Here is a 15938-nt window from a genome sequence, read left to right on the forward strand (position 1 = left end):
CACCAAACAGGAGTAGAACTCTCCCAATGGGGACATTCCAGTGACTGCAGTCCAAGGTGGGATGTCCTCTCACTTAGGGGAGATTGAAGCTAGTCATAAAATACATGCTGTATCGCTGTTTTAGGGATCTCCACTGCTGGCTATTATATTCTGGCATCCACAGCCCCTGCAGCTGCCTGCATAGGTGATGCCAACAGGGGTGCCCACGGCTTAAATGCCAGCTGATTCAGCAGGATTCAACCGAAATTCAAGCAATAACAACCTGACCAGTGAACTGCCTGGCCACAATCATAAGCTACAAGGCAACTATCTCAAAGGAGCTACAAGGCAAGTATTTTAAATGTGAACCTTTACAACCAGCGACAAAATATGAATATCACCTGAGACGATCGGGTAAGAATCTGGCCATGTGGGGTTCTCTAGGGTAAATGGTAATGTGCAATATATAGTTAAAAGTCCATTTTATATAGAGCTGTTTCTGTCTTGTTTGCCCTTATCTTTCCTAGTCTAAGATACAGACATTATAGCTCATAATGAATAGAACTCGGGGAGCAGCATGACAGTATTATCAGCCAGGTTGTAGTAAAGGGGGCAAAAAAAAAACCAAAAGTCCTTATTCTTGTTCCACTCATTTTTGTTTTTTTTATTTTTATTGTTTTTGTCTGGATTGGGATTTTCTCTCACTTCTTGTCTTAAGAACATGTTAGGACTGTTACATTTTGGATTCCCTCGTATGCCCTGTCTATGGGAAAGGTGTCATCAGGACAAGAATTGAGGATAAATCTCTGCACTGGGGACACAATAAAACCCTGACAGACATTCTAGCCCCTCACAACTCTATCCATAAGAGGAAAAAAGGCCTGACGTTCGACATTAAATCAACAATACACTTCTTTTGTGACCCATTATACCTTTATATTTGAAGAGCTTGATGATGCAGTTCACACATTTTAGTGAGCGGCATTTTGGTTGATTTCCAATCACTATAACTTGAACATATTGTAGTGTTGCTTTATGATTCTATATATTATTATTGATAACTATCCCCTCCTTTTCCTGCTACAACTGGTATGTGCAATATCATTGGTGGTATTCCAATAGGAAAAGGAGGTTGACTGGTTACAAGAAAGTGGTCATCATTCATTTTATTTTTGCGTATTGTGATGTTGGCGAGCTAGCAGAGCACTTGCACAGCGGTTTTAAATGAAACAAAAAGCTTCTTTTTTTTTTTCTTCCAGGGCAGCCAAAAACGGTAACACAAAATATACGCTTATCTTAAAGTAACAGTCCATAAGTGTGTCTCATCGACTTGTTGAAAAGGTCCCAAAAGCTGGGGGAATCCTTACCCAGAAATATAAGTCTTGCCAGCAAGGCACAGCACAGCAATACAACACGTCTCTCTCACACAGCTACAGCTGGTCACTTCCTCCTCAACTCTCCACACCTCCTCTCTGGGAGTTGCTGACCCTTTAAACTTCTTCCTGGGGGAGGAAGGTTAACCCTGTGGCTGCCCTTAAAGGGACCACAACCAAAAATAGCGGTGATACATATCTGCCATCCAGGACCCAGCCTTGCCGTCCTCTACAGTATGTATAAATTTGTTAAAGGCTAAGTTCACCTTTTTGAAAAAAATAATAATATGCAGTCTAGGGGGCCCAGTGTGTTAAATCGTTGTGCAGTATTGCAATATTATCTTTTAAAAGATGTACCATTGGACATCCCCAAAGCCTGCCAGGAAAAAACTGAGGTCATCAGCTCATCCTGATCAAGTTCTGGGAAACTCTGACCATTAGAACATATGTATTCCAGAACCCTGCTGCACTCCTTACCGGGTATTCCTGTCAGCGTGGGTGCTCGAAGTGACCGCGGATGGCGCTGCCAATACTGAAACTTGTTAAAGATGTCACCAGCACACCATATTGAAGTGAAGAACAGGTCTGTTTATTGACGCTTCATGTCAAAACAATTAGCAACGTTTTGTGGCCACACAGGGTCCCCTTCATCAGGCTTGAAGCTCAAGCCTAGTGAAGGGGACCCTGTGTGCCCCCGAAACGTTGCTGTTAAAGATGTTAAAGATGTCACCAGCACACCATATTGAAGTGAAGAACAGGTCTGTTTATTGATGCTTCATGTCAAAACAAATAGCAACGTTTTGGGGCCACACAGGGTCCCCTTCATCAGGCTTGAAACTCAAGCCTAGTGAAGGGGACCCTGTGTGGCCCCGAAACGATGCTGTTTGTTTTGACATGAAGCGTCAATAAACAGACGTGTTTTTCACTTCAATATGGTGTGCTGGTGACATCTTTAACAAAACTCTGACCATTAGAGCTCAGCTCACTCCCTGCATCCCAGAAGCAAGCACACTTCTGCGTTCCAAACCTGTGCTTCAGCGTTCAAAATCTGCACATGGGCCGTGCACTCTCCCTCAACCTTTGCTACTAGAGGTTGAAGGAGAGTGAACTGCTCATGCATATGTTTGGAACATGGTAGAGTGGAGTTGCAATACATAAGGGAGTGTCCCAGAACTCTGGTAGGATGGGCTGCTCAGTTTTTTTTCTGTCTGGCTTTGGGGATATCCCTAATGGCCTAATGGTATGGTCTTTAAACTAATGATAATACTGCAATAGTGCACAGCGTTTCTAGCAAACTAGGGTCACTAGTATAGTCTGTTTTCTGAAAAAGGTGAACTTAGCCTTTAAAGGTTGTGTGTCAGCCAAAGAGTCAACATATGTAAATATTGGTACATGAAAATATAGAAACTACCTGCAACTTTATGTTTCTCTAGTAATGTAGTAAAAATGTGAGTTAAATTATCTGAATAGCACATGAATTTTGGTTAGTGTAGTTTGGTAAAACATAATGTATGCATCTCCTGCAACAATCTAATTAAGTCTTTACTATGTACATTACTTTAAAAGACTTCATATAAAAGAGGGCACTGTGAAAAGGAGTCAGTAGTCTTTAATGACAATGCAGTTTTTACTGTACCATACTTTGTGCGTAGGTTTGTCTCTAAAACAGTATGTAAAAGACTCCTGCTCCGCAAACCATATGTTGTACACTGCAGGGTAGAGTTATGTGCCGCATTTGCATTTCTACACACACGGCAGTAGGGAGATCTTTCACTGACTGGGAACACAAATAAACTACAAGTGGGCAAGTGGGTGGTGAGTGTGACAGATGAGACTGTAATTGATTGTACAGTATCCCAGCTCTCTGCGTTTCATAGAGAAGACTGTCCTTTGGTTTGTGTTAAAGTTCCATGACATCATGTCCCTTGTACCTCTCAGCAGGCTGCAAGGGCAGAATGCTGCTAAAGGAGAGTCACAATGATGAGTTTTCTTGCAAGCACTGGTTAATGCTCACTAGGGGTAGTGACCATACACAAAAACATTCCAAGGCATACAGCACTGTAATGATGTACTTGTGACAACACAGTTTATGCATGATTGTTCTATTCTTCAGTGTTAAGATATTGATTTATATAGCCTTATATGTTTTTTTTAATATCTATTTTATATATAGTTATAAAACTATATTGAGAACACGTTTGTTAAGAAACTTTATTGCATTTACTATGTTGATTCATTCTCTCATGAAAATTACTAAAACATTGAAACAGTGAATAGATTTATAGGATCAAATGTCATGTAGGAACAGCTTTGACATCTAATAAATAGACATAGAAGGTCAGTGAGTTTTATGGACTTTTCGGTAGCATAAGTATAGAGATGGTGTTGGGGGCAGTTTGGAGAGCCCCTTAGGGCTAGATAAATCTTGAGGACCTATGCAGTGATTGCTCCTGCATGGAACAGTGGGAGCTACAAAAACATCTAAACATTACTTCTGTGAATAGAAAGGCTTCTGGTGGACCATGCTGAGCCCTGAAGCTCCTACATGCATATTTGAATGCTTCTCATTAAAAAAAGTTCTTGTACCAGGTCCCCAACTGTAAACAGATTCTAAGCAGACTTGTTTCTCTTTCATTATTAAGGGAAATATTAAGATGTGTATGTGTTATTCCCCCGTTCTATGTAGAGCTGGTGCGTAGGATCCATGAAATTCACAATATGGAATACCTAACGGCCCGATTGCACAATACTATCCATGAATTTGAACAGGTGTGGTCCCCGTGGCAATCACTTGAAAATATAAATGGCGATATCCTGCTCTTAGATGATTTATCATCCCCCGTGAACATGAGATAAGATGAGTTTTCCCCTCCCCTTTTATTTCACTTTTTGTGTAAGTGCTAACAGGTTAGCTTGTGATCTCATTGTTATGTACACTTCCACTGATCCTTTTCTGTACCCAGTAATCTCATTATCTGCTCCCAGAACCCTTCTGCCAGCCTCCATGAGTTGTGATAATCCTCTCAAAGTAGAAAAGTAGGTTGGATGTCACTTAGGCTAGCCATAGATGGGCAGGTGGATGGATGGGGATACATCTGACGGTCATTTGTGGAACCCATGGGTCTTTCTTGTGTGAATTTTTACTGGGAAAAGAAAGAGAAGGACAGGCTAGGTCAAACAAACAAATTGCAATATCTTTGTTAGTGCTCAAAAATGTTCTTTTGACATTAATATTTGCCTAGTGGTGCCCTAAGCCCATGCCCAACAGCCCAACCCTAGCTGGGATCTTGGGTGGACTTGGGTTGTTTATGGCCAAAATGATGTGTGGCATCATAAGGGCAGTATTTTAAAATGCTGATGCGATAAAGGTGGCCACAAATTTAAATGAATTAGCAGCCAATCTGCTTCCAGTCTGATCGGGTGTCAATTATGTCTATGAGCACCAGCCCAAGGCTAACAAACTTGACTGTTCTTGTGGGAAAATAGCAAATAGTCATCACGGATAGTTTCATCTGATTGACGAAAACATTTTTTGTATTTGCCATGCCATGACCTCAAATATATTGATTACATGCAGAGAAAGATGTCCTGTGCATTTGTTAATGTGCTTTTATGGTAAATGGCCAGGATGGAAGATGCAGTTGCATAATGCCCACAAAATCCCATGCACATGTTCCTTTTATGCTCATTCTTATTTTCACAGAAATAAATAAGTGTTTGGAAACTGCAACAAATGCCCATACCCCTCAGTGCCATGGTTTAAAGCTGAACTTTCTATTCTGGTCCTTTCTTAACTTTTACGAATATGTTCTCCTTTCTTTTTCTACGTATGGAGGTGAAAGTGAGAAACTGACATTCCTTTCCTGAATGACAGACCTTATAATACCAGTTGCCACTATGCCATTTTTTGCCCCCACCACCAGTCTTGTCATTCCCCTGCTGTAGTCGTATTTTCAGCAAGCAGTGACATAATGATGTCGCTGCTCGCAGTAGTAGGGGGATTTGGGAGTTTAAGACTCCCGGTCTGACCTCCCCACTGTAACTGCCTTGTTTGATTGACAGGCCAGGAGACTTCTGGACTGTCCCATCTTCCATGAGCTTACAGGGTGGCTGACAAGCCAGGAATCTCCTGGTCTTTAACAGCCCTGCACACCTGCAATAGGTCGGCTGTGCAAATGGAGATGTGGGTGTGAAATAAATACACTATGGACAATCTGAGTACACAAGCCCAATTACAGACAATGTTTACATACGCAATGTACCTGCCCACAATCCTGCCCACATTAACGCCCATTCATTACAATTCCCACGTCATCATGATTTTATTTATTTATGTAAAACCTTTATCCCAAATGGAAAAGCTATTGCTATAACTGCATAAAAAATGTTAGCTGGATTCAGCTTTAATTTGTTACTCAAGTCCATCTAAATCTACTAGTACATCTAACACTACCCTTCCCACAGAGTGGAGCCACCCTAAGGCTCCATTCACACCGATGCTTTAGGTGCAATTAGGGTGTCCTGCGCCAGGAACTTGCGATTTTCGAAGGCAAGAATCCTAAATCAGCCATTTACAAGCGGCAGCTGTCACCCATTCAAGTTAATGATTGGGTGACAGCGGCTGCATTTGAAAGTGGCAGAACGCCGGCACACCGATCGTATGTGGTACAATTACATGCAGTTAGGAATCAATCACTATCCCTTAATACATCAATCATGCATCCGGGGATAGTGATTGATTCTTAATCGCATGTAATCATATCACATACGATTACATGTGTTCTGCCACTTTCAAATGTGGTTGCTGTCACCAGATCATTAACTCAAACGGCTGGCTCTTGTAAAAGGCAGATTTGGAATTCCTGCTGCAGGAAATTGCAGGTTCCTGATGCAGGAATACCAAATTACACCTAAACCATAGGCTTGAATGGAGCCTAAGACATGAAGTTAGTTACGGGCCGGATCACCAGATGGAAATAAAAGGGAAAAAATGCCTACAAAAATGAAAACGAATGCAGCCACCACATTTATGTAAGTAAGCAACAATATACTGTATTAAATGTTTTGGTTTAGATACGTTTTAACAACAGCTTTTATATTTACAGAGCTGGCCCCAATGATAGGTGATTCCCCTTTAATATGTATATATAAAAAATCTGGAAAAAAGGCCTCTGCATGTTAGCATGTGAGAGCAAAATGTTATTTAACGAAATCACTCACAGGCATGTCTACCATTTTCTGTTTTACTATCAAAGGTGCACATGCTAATATCTTTTTTGTTTCCCACTAGAATATTTTACCACAGTGTGGGCGTTGTTTTGTTATTCCGAGCTGTAAGGTGTGCCCTTTCTGGAAGGGATGACTAACACATCTCTGATATTCTCATTATACCTCTTTACTCATCCCCCCTGCAAAATGTTGTTATTTATTTGACTTATTTTGCAGAATTTACAGGGAATCTCCCAAAACATTATGACACGATACTTAGATTATTTTTGGACCAAATGACATGTTTGGCTCAGGAGTCTTGTTTACTTTGTCACCACATGGGGAATTATGTATTTTAGGCTCCAATATTTCCACTCATCACTTGCTCCAGTGGGTATTTGCAGAAACACTTGAGCATTCAAGATGATCTTGTTCCTTTCACCCCTCTTAGAATCCTCCTGCCAAAATACGCCCACCCACCCACAACAATGAACAATAAAACTCTTCCATAAACCTCCACTGTAGATAGATAGCCAAAGATGGACAAAAGCAGACGGAGAGCAGTGCACATGCTGTGTATGTAATTTTAAACATGAGCAATTCAGAAAAAAAGGGGAACCAAGGGCTCAAAACTAATACAAGCCTGTGGTCTCCAAATTAGAGTAGTGAAGGGAGAAAATGTAAATGTGTTTGAAACTCTCTGCACACACATGCACTATCTATCTATCTATCTATCTATCTATCTATCTATCTATCTATCTATCTATCTATCTATCTATCTATCTATCTATCAAAAATGAGTAGAGTATTTGAACAAACCAATTAAACAAAAATTAACTTAAAATGTAACAGAAATTTCGCATAAAACAAGTGATGGTCAAGATTATATTGCTTTCTGAACGTGCCCAGCAAGGAAAGTTCACCCTCTCGCTTTGTCCTGGTGGCCACTGTCCCCAAGACAGAAAGGGATGGAATTCAATATTTTAGAGTTATCACCAGAACAAGAGGTGAGGTTTAACCATCCAATGTTCCAGTATAACAATTAATTGAAGATACATTTCAATGATCCTAACAAAGCCCTATGAGAAAGTCCTGTTGGGAAGATTGACTGTTGACTGTAGTTATTCTGCCTGCACATTTGCCATGGCACTTTTTCACACTGATTTCAAAAAGTTTATTAATCCTAGTAATTCCTGTCCTACCAGCAGTGCAGAGCTGTACACTGCTGTCATGAACTGCCAGCACCTCACAAATAAAAGGGAAAAACAAGGGAACACAGAGCAAACAGACCCAATCTGGTGTAGTAAGGTGGAACCAAAATGTTTATTACATAACAAGTGATATGCACTCACTGTCACAGTCTGGGAACCAAGGCACTGGGGATCGTGAGCTCCGGGTTTTGCGGAGTGGTCCGGAACAGGGAACAGGCCTAGAAAGCAGATCTTGGGGAGTGAAGGGACACAAGTTGCGCTAAATGCAGGGGACTGGTAACAGAGTGTCTGTACAGTAAATATGGGTGTGTCAGAGGCGCAGGGTCTAAAGAGATCCTGGTCTTCTCCAGTGCCTCTGATGAGGATGTTGTGCAGCAGGGCAGCTGCCAGGTTGACACAGTGGATGGGAAACGCAGGGGTCCAAAGGGTGCTGGACTAGTGCAAGCAGGACAAGACAGTGCCCAAGAGTTGCAGGAAGGTTGCAATGGGTGCACAAGAAAAGACTTAATGCAGGACACACCAGGAAATGGTACACCAGGAGAGTGCATTGTACATAGGATGAGAATGCAAAGGAGGGTGCATGCAGGAGACGTGCATACATGAAGTCAAGATACACAGGAGGGTACACACAGGAAACAAGTGCACACGGAGGTACAGTATACAGTGGCATGAACACACAGGCAACACAAAGGGAGTGTGCATTACAGAAAGTGCAGGAGGCACAGGAAGATGTACACAGATGTGCGCACACAGAGGTATACTGTATAAGGGATACAGACAAGGAGGGCCCAGCCAAGGAAGGTGGGAGATGACTCCCAGGGAGTGGAGATGGACACACAAGGAGATGTCCAAGGAAGGCACAGCACTAGACACGAGGAAGGTACAAGCAAGGACAATGTGAAAACATGTGACACTCACATGTGACTGTGAGAAATAATCATTGAGAGGGGAGACCAGTCCCTACTCTGGGGACTGGTTCAGGGACTGGTCTCCCCTCTCAATGATTATTTCCCATAGTCACATGTGAGTGCCTATTATTATTACATAGTATTTATATAGCGCCAACAGTTTGCGCAGCGCTTTACAATATAAGGAAGACATTACAGTTACAATACAATTCAAGACAAGATGGTAAGGAGGGCCCTGCCCCTGAGGGCTTACAATCTAAAAGAGGAGGGGGAAATGATACATGAGGTAGCTGTGGTAGCTGTGTGGGAATGAATTATGTGAGAATGTGAAGGTTCAGGGGTTAGGTTGAGGTGGGATAGGCTTCCCTGAAGAGATGAGTCTTTAGGGAACGCCTAAAGGCAGTCAAGGTGGGAGATAGACGGACAGGTTGGGGTAAGGAGTTCCAGAGGATGGGAGAGACTCTATCATTTGTTTTATCTAATAAACATTTTGGATCTAACTTACTACACCAGACTGGGTCTGTTTGTGCTGTATTCCCGTGCTTTTTTGCTATAGTGCTGACTGCTGGAGCTCCCCCTCCATTTCCTGCAGACTAGTAGCATTGGATCCTTTACTCACTTCAGAGACTTTATTACTTATCAGTTACCTTTGGGCTACCCTGTTTATATTTTGTTTGTTAAGTCTACATTCACACATCAATGCGTTTACAAAAATGTCTGGGCCACTGCCTAGGACAGTAGGGCTCCAGGGGGCTGCACCTAGGGCAGCATGATTTCTAAACACAGCCCAGTTCAGAAGCAGTACAAGTAACTTTACTAAGATGTAGCCCCTATATAATATACATATATGTGCTATCATAGCGATTCTTGTTCCTAACTGTAAGGAGTTAACTTGTCCCTGTGTGTGTTCTGAAGCAGAGATTTGTGGGGATTGCAGTGCAGAGCTGACACTGGGGATTGCTAATAGAGCTCTTGTGAACTACCACTCCCAGCATGCTGTGCGAGAGGAAGGAGGAGGGCGTGCCCAGTCTGACTGAGGGGATCTGGAGGAGACAGGCCTGTGTGTGGCACTGTGTGAATTAGGACTGCATGCAGCAGAGCTGTGTGATTCCCACTGACAGATTGGGACACACAGAATCTGTACAGCAGCGCTCTGAAGGACGGATGTTCATCTGCTGAACCAGAGAGGCTGTGTTCGAGCGCCTGAACCGAGGCCTAGTCGCATGGCTGAACCAGCCGCCGGAGTGATCCAGCCAGCCCAGCAGAGAGAGAGGGAGCCAGACGGAGCCAATTGAGAGGACTGCAAACATCCTGGATGGGTGAGGACCTTTTGTCGGGGACCCAGATGACTTCCCTCTATGTCGCCTGAACTGAAGATAGAGAGAGAGAGGACGCCCAGTTCCTGCCAGCAGTCTTCATATCTTTCCAACTGACCTGAGGATTGGTGAGAGGCCTTTGGCCACGTTGACAACCTGTTTGCTGTTCATATCTGCACTACAGTAAGGGCCCCAACGCCGGCTAGCTTAGGACACCACTACTGGCCAGTAGTATAGGGAGGTTCGGACATTGTTAAAGGGAGACCTTAAAGGGACATACACCTGGGGAAAGGGGAAAGCCTTTAGAGACAATTGGGCTCACATACCTCAGTACTGACAGCAGATAGCTGCAGTTACTGGGTCGCAGAGTGCCTCAGCCTGTTGATACACATTATTGTTGGTGATTTCTGTCATTACTATTGTATCATAGTTGTTCATCTCTGATTTGTCAGTAAATCTGCTATAAAACTGTTCAAAGGTGTGTTGGTGTGCTGCGGATCCACGCTTTGGGCGGTACATTGGTGTAGGGGGATAGAAATATCCGGTTATTCAGCGGCTCCTTCGGGTGTGAGCGCTACAAAGAAAAGAGTCAAATTATGAATTTAGGTTTTTGAAATGGAGTTGGTTACACGGAGCTCAGAGGTTAGGAGTAAGTTATGCAGAGTGCAGGGGTTAGTGGTAAGTTACCCAAAGTTCAGAGGTCAGAAGTACTTAACGCAGAGTGCAGGGGTCAGGAATTGAAGAGTTTAGCGCTCAGTAGTAAATAATGCAGAATTCAGAGGTCAGTAGTAAGTAACTCAGAGTTCTGAGGTCAGTAGTCAGCAATGCAGTGTGCAGGGGTCACTAGTAAATAATGTAGAGTTCAGGGGTAAGGAGTAAGTAACACAGAGTGCAGGGGTCAGTAGTAAGTAATGCGGAGTGCAGGGATCAGGGCCGGCCTTAGGCCTTTAGGCGCCCTGTGCGAGAAAGCTTTACAGCGCCCCTCAGTGACCACACCCCTCAGTGGCCACACCCTTTAGTGGTCACACCCCCAGTAACCACAAATCAGGTGTAAGCAATGCAGAGTGCAGGGGCCAGGAGTAAGTAACACAGCATTCAGAGGCCAGAAGTAAGTAATGGAGAGTTCAGGGGTCAGTGGTACATAATGCAGAATTCAGAGAACAATAGTATGTAGCACACAGTGCAGAGATCAGGGGTAGCTAAGACACAATTCCTGCCCACAAACAAAAACACTCACTTCCAGTACAAACATCTGCCCCCTAGACTAAAATTGCCCACAGCACAATTGCTCACAACCTGAAATTTCATTGATTGTTCAGCTAGACCCTCACACTACATAGTTGTTGGTAAATCTACAGAAGACTTACAAATATTTACAAACTGATTGTAATGTATGTGACTTGCTTAGCTTTAATTTGCCCATTTAGGACAAAGCAAGAGGTCCCCCTCCCCATCAAATGCAACATAAACTTAACTTTGCACTTCTCTCAACATTTCCTTCAATACTGGAATATAGAAAATATGTTGTATTTTTAGGTATGGAGGAGAATGTGATTCACCCATGTGACAGCACTGGGCCAGTCACCATTGCCACAGGGTGAGTCCATAGCCCTGAATAAGCCATGACACCAGCAAATGCATTTAAGTGAACCTGTTGCTTTGCATCGCATGGGCACATGTTTACTTTAAGGGGGTGAAAGGAATTTGATACATCTTACTCAGCTCATTTATTCTTAAAAAAAAAAAAACAGCAACATAGAGCTAAAGCCTGGCTGAGTGTGTGCAGGTGTGTATGTAGATAGTAGAGAAACAGAGAGATGATATAGGCTTTACAAACTTTAGGAAAAATTATTTCTACTCCACACTTAGCAACTGACCACATAGGTAAGGTAAAAAAAGGAACCACAGAACATGACCACAAGTTACCACACATGTCTAAGTAATGCAGCCTTGGAGTGAGCAAGTTCTCAAGAATGTGACTCAGCTACTGTGGCTTTAATGTCGTGTTAGAGATTGCTACTGGAGTGCTAGTGTGTGGTGTAATGTATATTTTGAGTGTTGCCATGGGGATGATATAGATATAGGTATCACTGTGTGTTTCATGCAAGTTCTCAAATCATTGCAAACATGCAGCTTTGTCACCCTATGGCACTAAGCAAAATCTGAACATTTCACATTGGATACAAAGGAGGCATCAAGTTCAGAGATTTAAGTTTATAGAAGTTTATAATAATATAAACTTATAGACAATACAGTATAAGACAAGACAATGTCTTATATAATTTTCAATGTAAGACAATTTAATTTTCTTGCCTTAATAGTGATCATCAATCTGGACCAGTGTACATGGTTATAACACCACACCCCTAATTTAAGCCTTTAAGTACAACCATATTTTTTTATTTTGGACTTTTCAGGTGCTAAAGTGATCATATTGACAACAACTTTAAACAAATATTTCTTTATTAAAGATCTACAAAACCTTGAAAACACTTTAAAAATAGACTTGATTGTTTACAAAAGATGTCATGAATATTTGTCAAGCAGTTACTACCACATAGGATCCCCTCAATACCCCATTCATACATATATTGCAGTGGAGAGACCCATATATAGAGTGGGGAAAGATGTCATCAAAAAAAGGGCTGAACCAAATATTTGGCAAGGTGTCGAGCTCAACCCACAACTCTTGCTGGATAGCTGGACCTGCTTATAAATATGAAAAGAGGATGCTAAATACTATCATCACCTTCAGTAATGCCTTATAGTTATTAAAATACTTTCTGCAACAGTGTTCCTTTAAAGCAGAAGTATACCGCTTTGATTTTGTTTTGGTTTTTGCCCTAATGTGTAAGTAGGCACCGCGTACAGAGCACATTAGGGCACATTAAAAGTGTGCCCTTCTCCAATGCTATATGCTTAAAAGAGAACTATGGGGTAAGTATTTTTCCCCATAGTTCTCTTTAGTGTCACGGGAGGACATATACTAACCTCCTCCCGTGACCCGAAGCTCAGTATTAACTACAGTCCATGTACCCATTGCACTCCTGACCGCTCATCCATAGTAAAGAAGGTGGGTGCATCGGCAGTCGACGGATGGCTACCGTCCAGTAATATAGAAAAGTATGGACACCGGCACTCCAAGGATAGAAGTACGTCTATTTATTGACATACGTGGAAAACATGCTCATTGCAACGTTTCAGGGTACAGTGAGAGCGCCGCAGCCAGGACAGATCCCGACAATACTGTCGAGATCACCCAGCTGTGTAAGTGACAGCTGGTTCTGCCTATCTAGAGGCAGAGCCAGCTGTGCCCGGCCCCTCCCCATTCGTTCCTCCACTCAGCACCAAAGGATCGGAGAGGGGAGGGGGGAATCCCTGTGGGGGGTGGTGACTGACTGTTACTGCAAAGGGAAGTGAGCGGATCGGCGGCATGTTTCTGCTCACTTCCCGATCTATAGAGCCGACCTGTGACAGCTTCTTTGTCACAGGTTGGCTCTAACTATGAGGATGAGTGGAAATCACTCACCTCATAGTTCTCCTTTAATCTTCGGTCCAAAGTCCTATTCCCACAACCATCTCTACCGCTGACACTTCTGGGTTCTTGGAGGTTCTCTTCAGCCATTAGGTGGCCACTGATGATGTAACTGCTGCGCATGCGCACAGGAGTCGCATCCTCCACAACACCCGGGCGATTCATGGCATCTTAAAGGTTCCATGAACGGGCTGAGTGTGAACACTGTATGGCACATGCACTGTAAATTGTACACAAAAATAAAAAAAATCACAGGGGAGAGAGGAAGAATATTTTTGGCAGAAAAGGATTCGCATGTCTCTTCTGCCAAAATCCCTACCTCCCAGAAGTTTTTGTATTTATTTGTTTTGTCCTTTACGTCCATTTTATTATAACAGTAAGGCGAATTCTCTGCCACAAGAGGAGTGATACTCCATGGCTGGGAGGGTTGGGGAGGTCTCATGGTAGGAGTCCTCAAAGCCAGCAGGTGATTCTACCCACCAGCATCAATGTACAGCCAAAATATCAGTAATGGGTGGTCTGAGCCTCTAAAACAATTATAGGATTACATGTTTAACTCTGCCCACCTCTTTTTTCCCCGTTGCCTAAATATGATTTAAATGTGTGCATGTGTCACTGCTTGTACCAGGCGGTCCTGATTGACCTCAGACTAAGGTTACTATGGTAAGGAAGAGAAGAAACGTACAAGTCAAGACCTCACCCTCATTGCCCCCACCTTCCTCGCTTACACATAACCGATCTTTGCAAATTAAAAGCAGAGCTTGGGAAAAACTGAAGAATCTCTCCTGTGTGAAGTGTGTTTGTGGGGATCTTGGGATGTTCCCAGAAACCACAGCATGTGTGAGATGGTGGAGTATGTCCATCTGCCCGTGAGGCCTGTGGAAGGTGCACAGGGAGGTAGGGACCAGGCTGCGCCCAGTCTGGATGTAATTGGAAGCAGGTGGAAAACATGCTGAAATGTTCAGCTTTATTTTGGGACTGAGATTTCTGTGGCCCTCCCTCATTAAAAGCATCATTCCCTCCCCTTGTGTGCAGTTAGACCACGACTGGACTGAAATAGATTATTCCTTCATTGAACGGGACTCTAGTGGTGAACATGGCATATGCTGATCACATGATGCTGTCTAATCCTGACCTGATACAGTGTAGGAAACTGATTTACTAGGCTTTGTGCAACACAGTTCTACCTGTTATCAGTGCAACTAGAGCCATGCAAGAGCTGTGGATGTCATGTAGGGACCCTGCAGCTTAATCTGGCCAGTCACTTCACCCCTCTCCTGCTGCTTTCAGCACCACAGCTGTGGACAGCTCCCCATTGAGACCTCACATGACATCCTAAATACCAGGGAGACGCAGACCACATAGCTCAGTGGTGCAGGCAGATGGCTTACAAGACCGCATATGGCAAAAACACACTGTGCTGCCCCATATCCCACAATTATCTTCATAGGAATCTACCTCTTTTAACATGATTTGATGCCCCTCACATCTAATGCTTCCCTGCCACACATTCTAGTGGCATCTATAATCCAGCTACGTGGTATGACTGAAGTTTGACGGACAACTGTTGCATATAAAAGTAGGCACAATAAATATTTTATTTACAAAAAAAAACCACTGTAACATTATTTACAAGTAATAGTGGAAAAACGACTACTTGAAAATATAAATCTCACGTTCTAAAAATATTTGAATACTATATACAGGAAGCAAATGAAGGCATACATTGAGCAACAGAACAACTTTGTTTTTTGATGAGGAAGTGTAGGCAGCAGCTTGCTGAGAATGCCTGACATAAAATACACATGCAGACACAACTATACCCCGTTAGTGTGTCTGAGACATATAATACAGTAGACAGATACAGTAGTAGACACAAAGTGAACAAAAGCATGTTGGTCAGCTAAGCACGTTAACCATATTTAAATAAAGGTAAACACAAGAACCTTGTTTGCATGCATGTAGAACATGGCTAGACAACCTTGGAACACCAGCTTTGGTGAAACTATGGCTGTCAGAGTTTTGCAATGCCTCATGGGACTTGTAGTTTCAAGACAGCTTGAGTGCTGAGGTTGCCTACCCTTATGTAGAATATATATAAACCACGCTGTGCAATCAACAGGATTGTATCGTAACTTATAGCAACCAATCATCAATCACCATTTATTAGTTAGGTGCATGCTAAGGATCCCTGCTAGTTTGGTATTGGTTGCTCACCACTCGCATTTGCAGAGTGCTATTGAACAAGCCTCAGGTGCCCTGGCACAGCAGTTACTTTACAACTACTGCTCCATGATCTGCAGTCTCCTGTGGAATCATATACATTAAAAGCATATATGTAAAAAAAAATATTATTAATCCTCAATAGTAATGAGCAAGTAAGAGATATATATATATATATTTATATA

Source organism: Nanorana parkeri, unplaced genomic scaffold (assembly GCF_000935625.1).
Source record: "Nanorana parkeri isolate BGI_ZX_2015 unplaced genomic scaffold, ASM93562v1 scaffold549, whole genome shotgun sequence".
NCBI classification, from domain to species: domain Eukaryota; kingdom Metazoa; phylum Chordata; class Amphibia; order Anura; family Dicroglossidae; genus Nanorana; species Nanorana parkeri.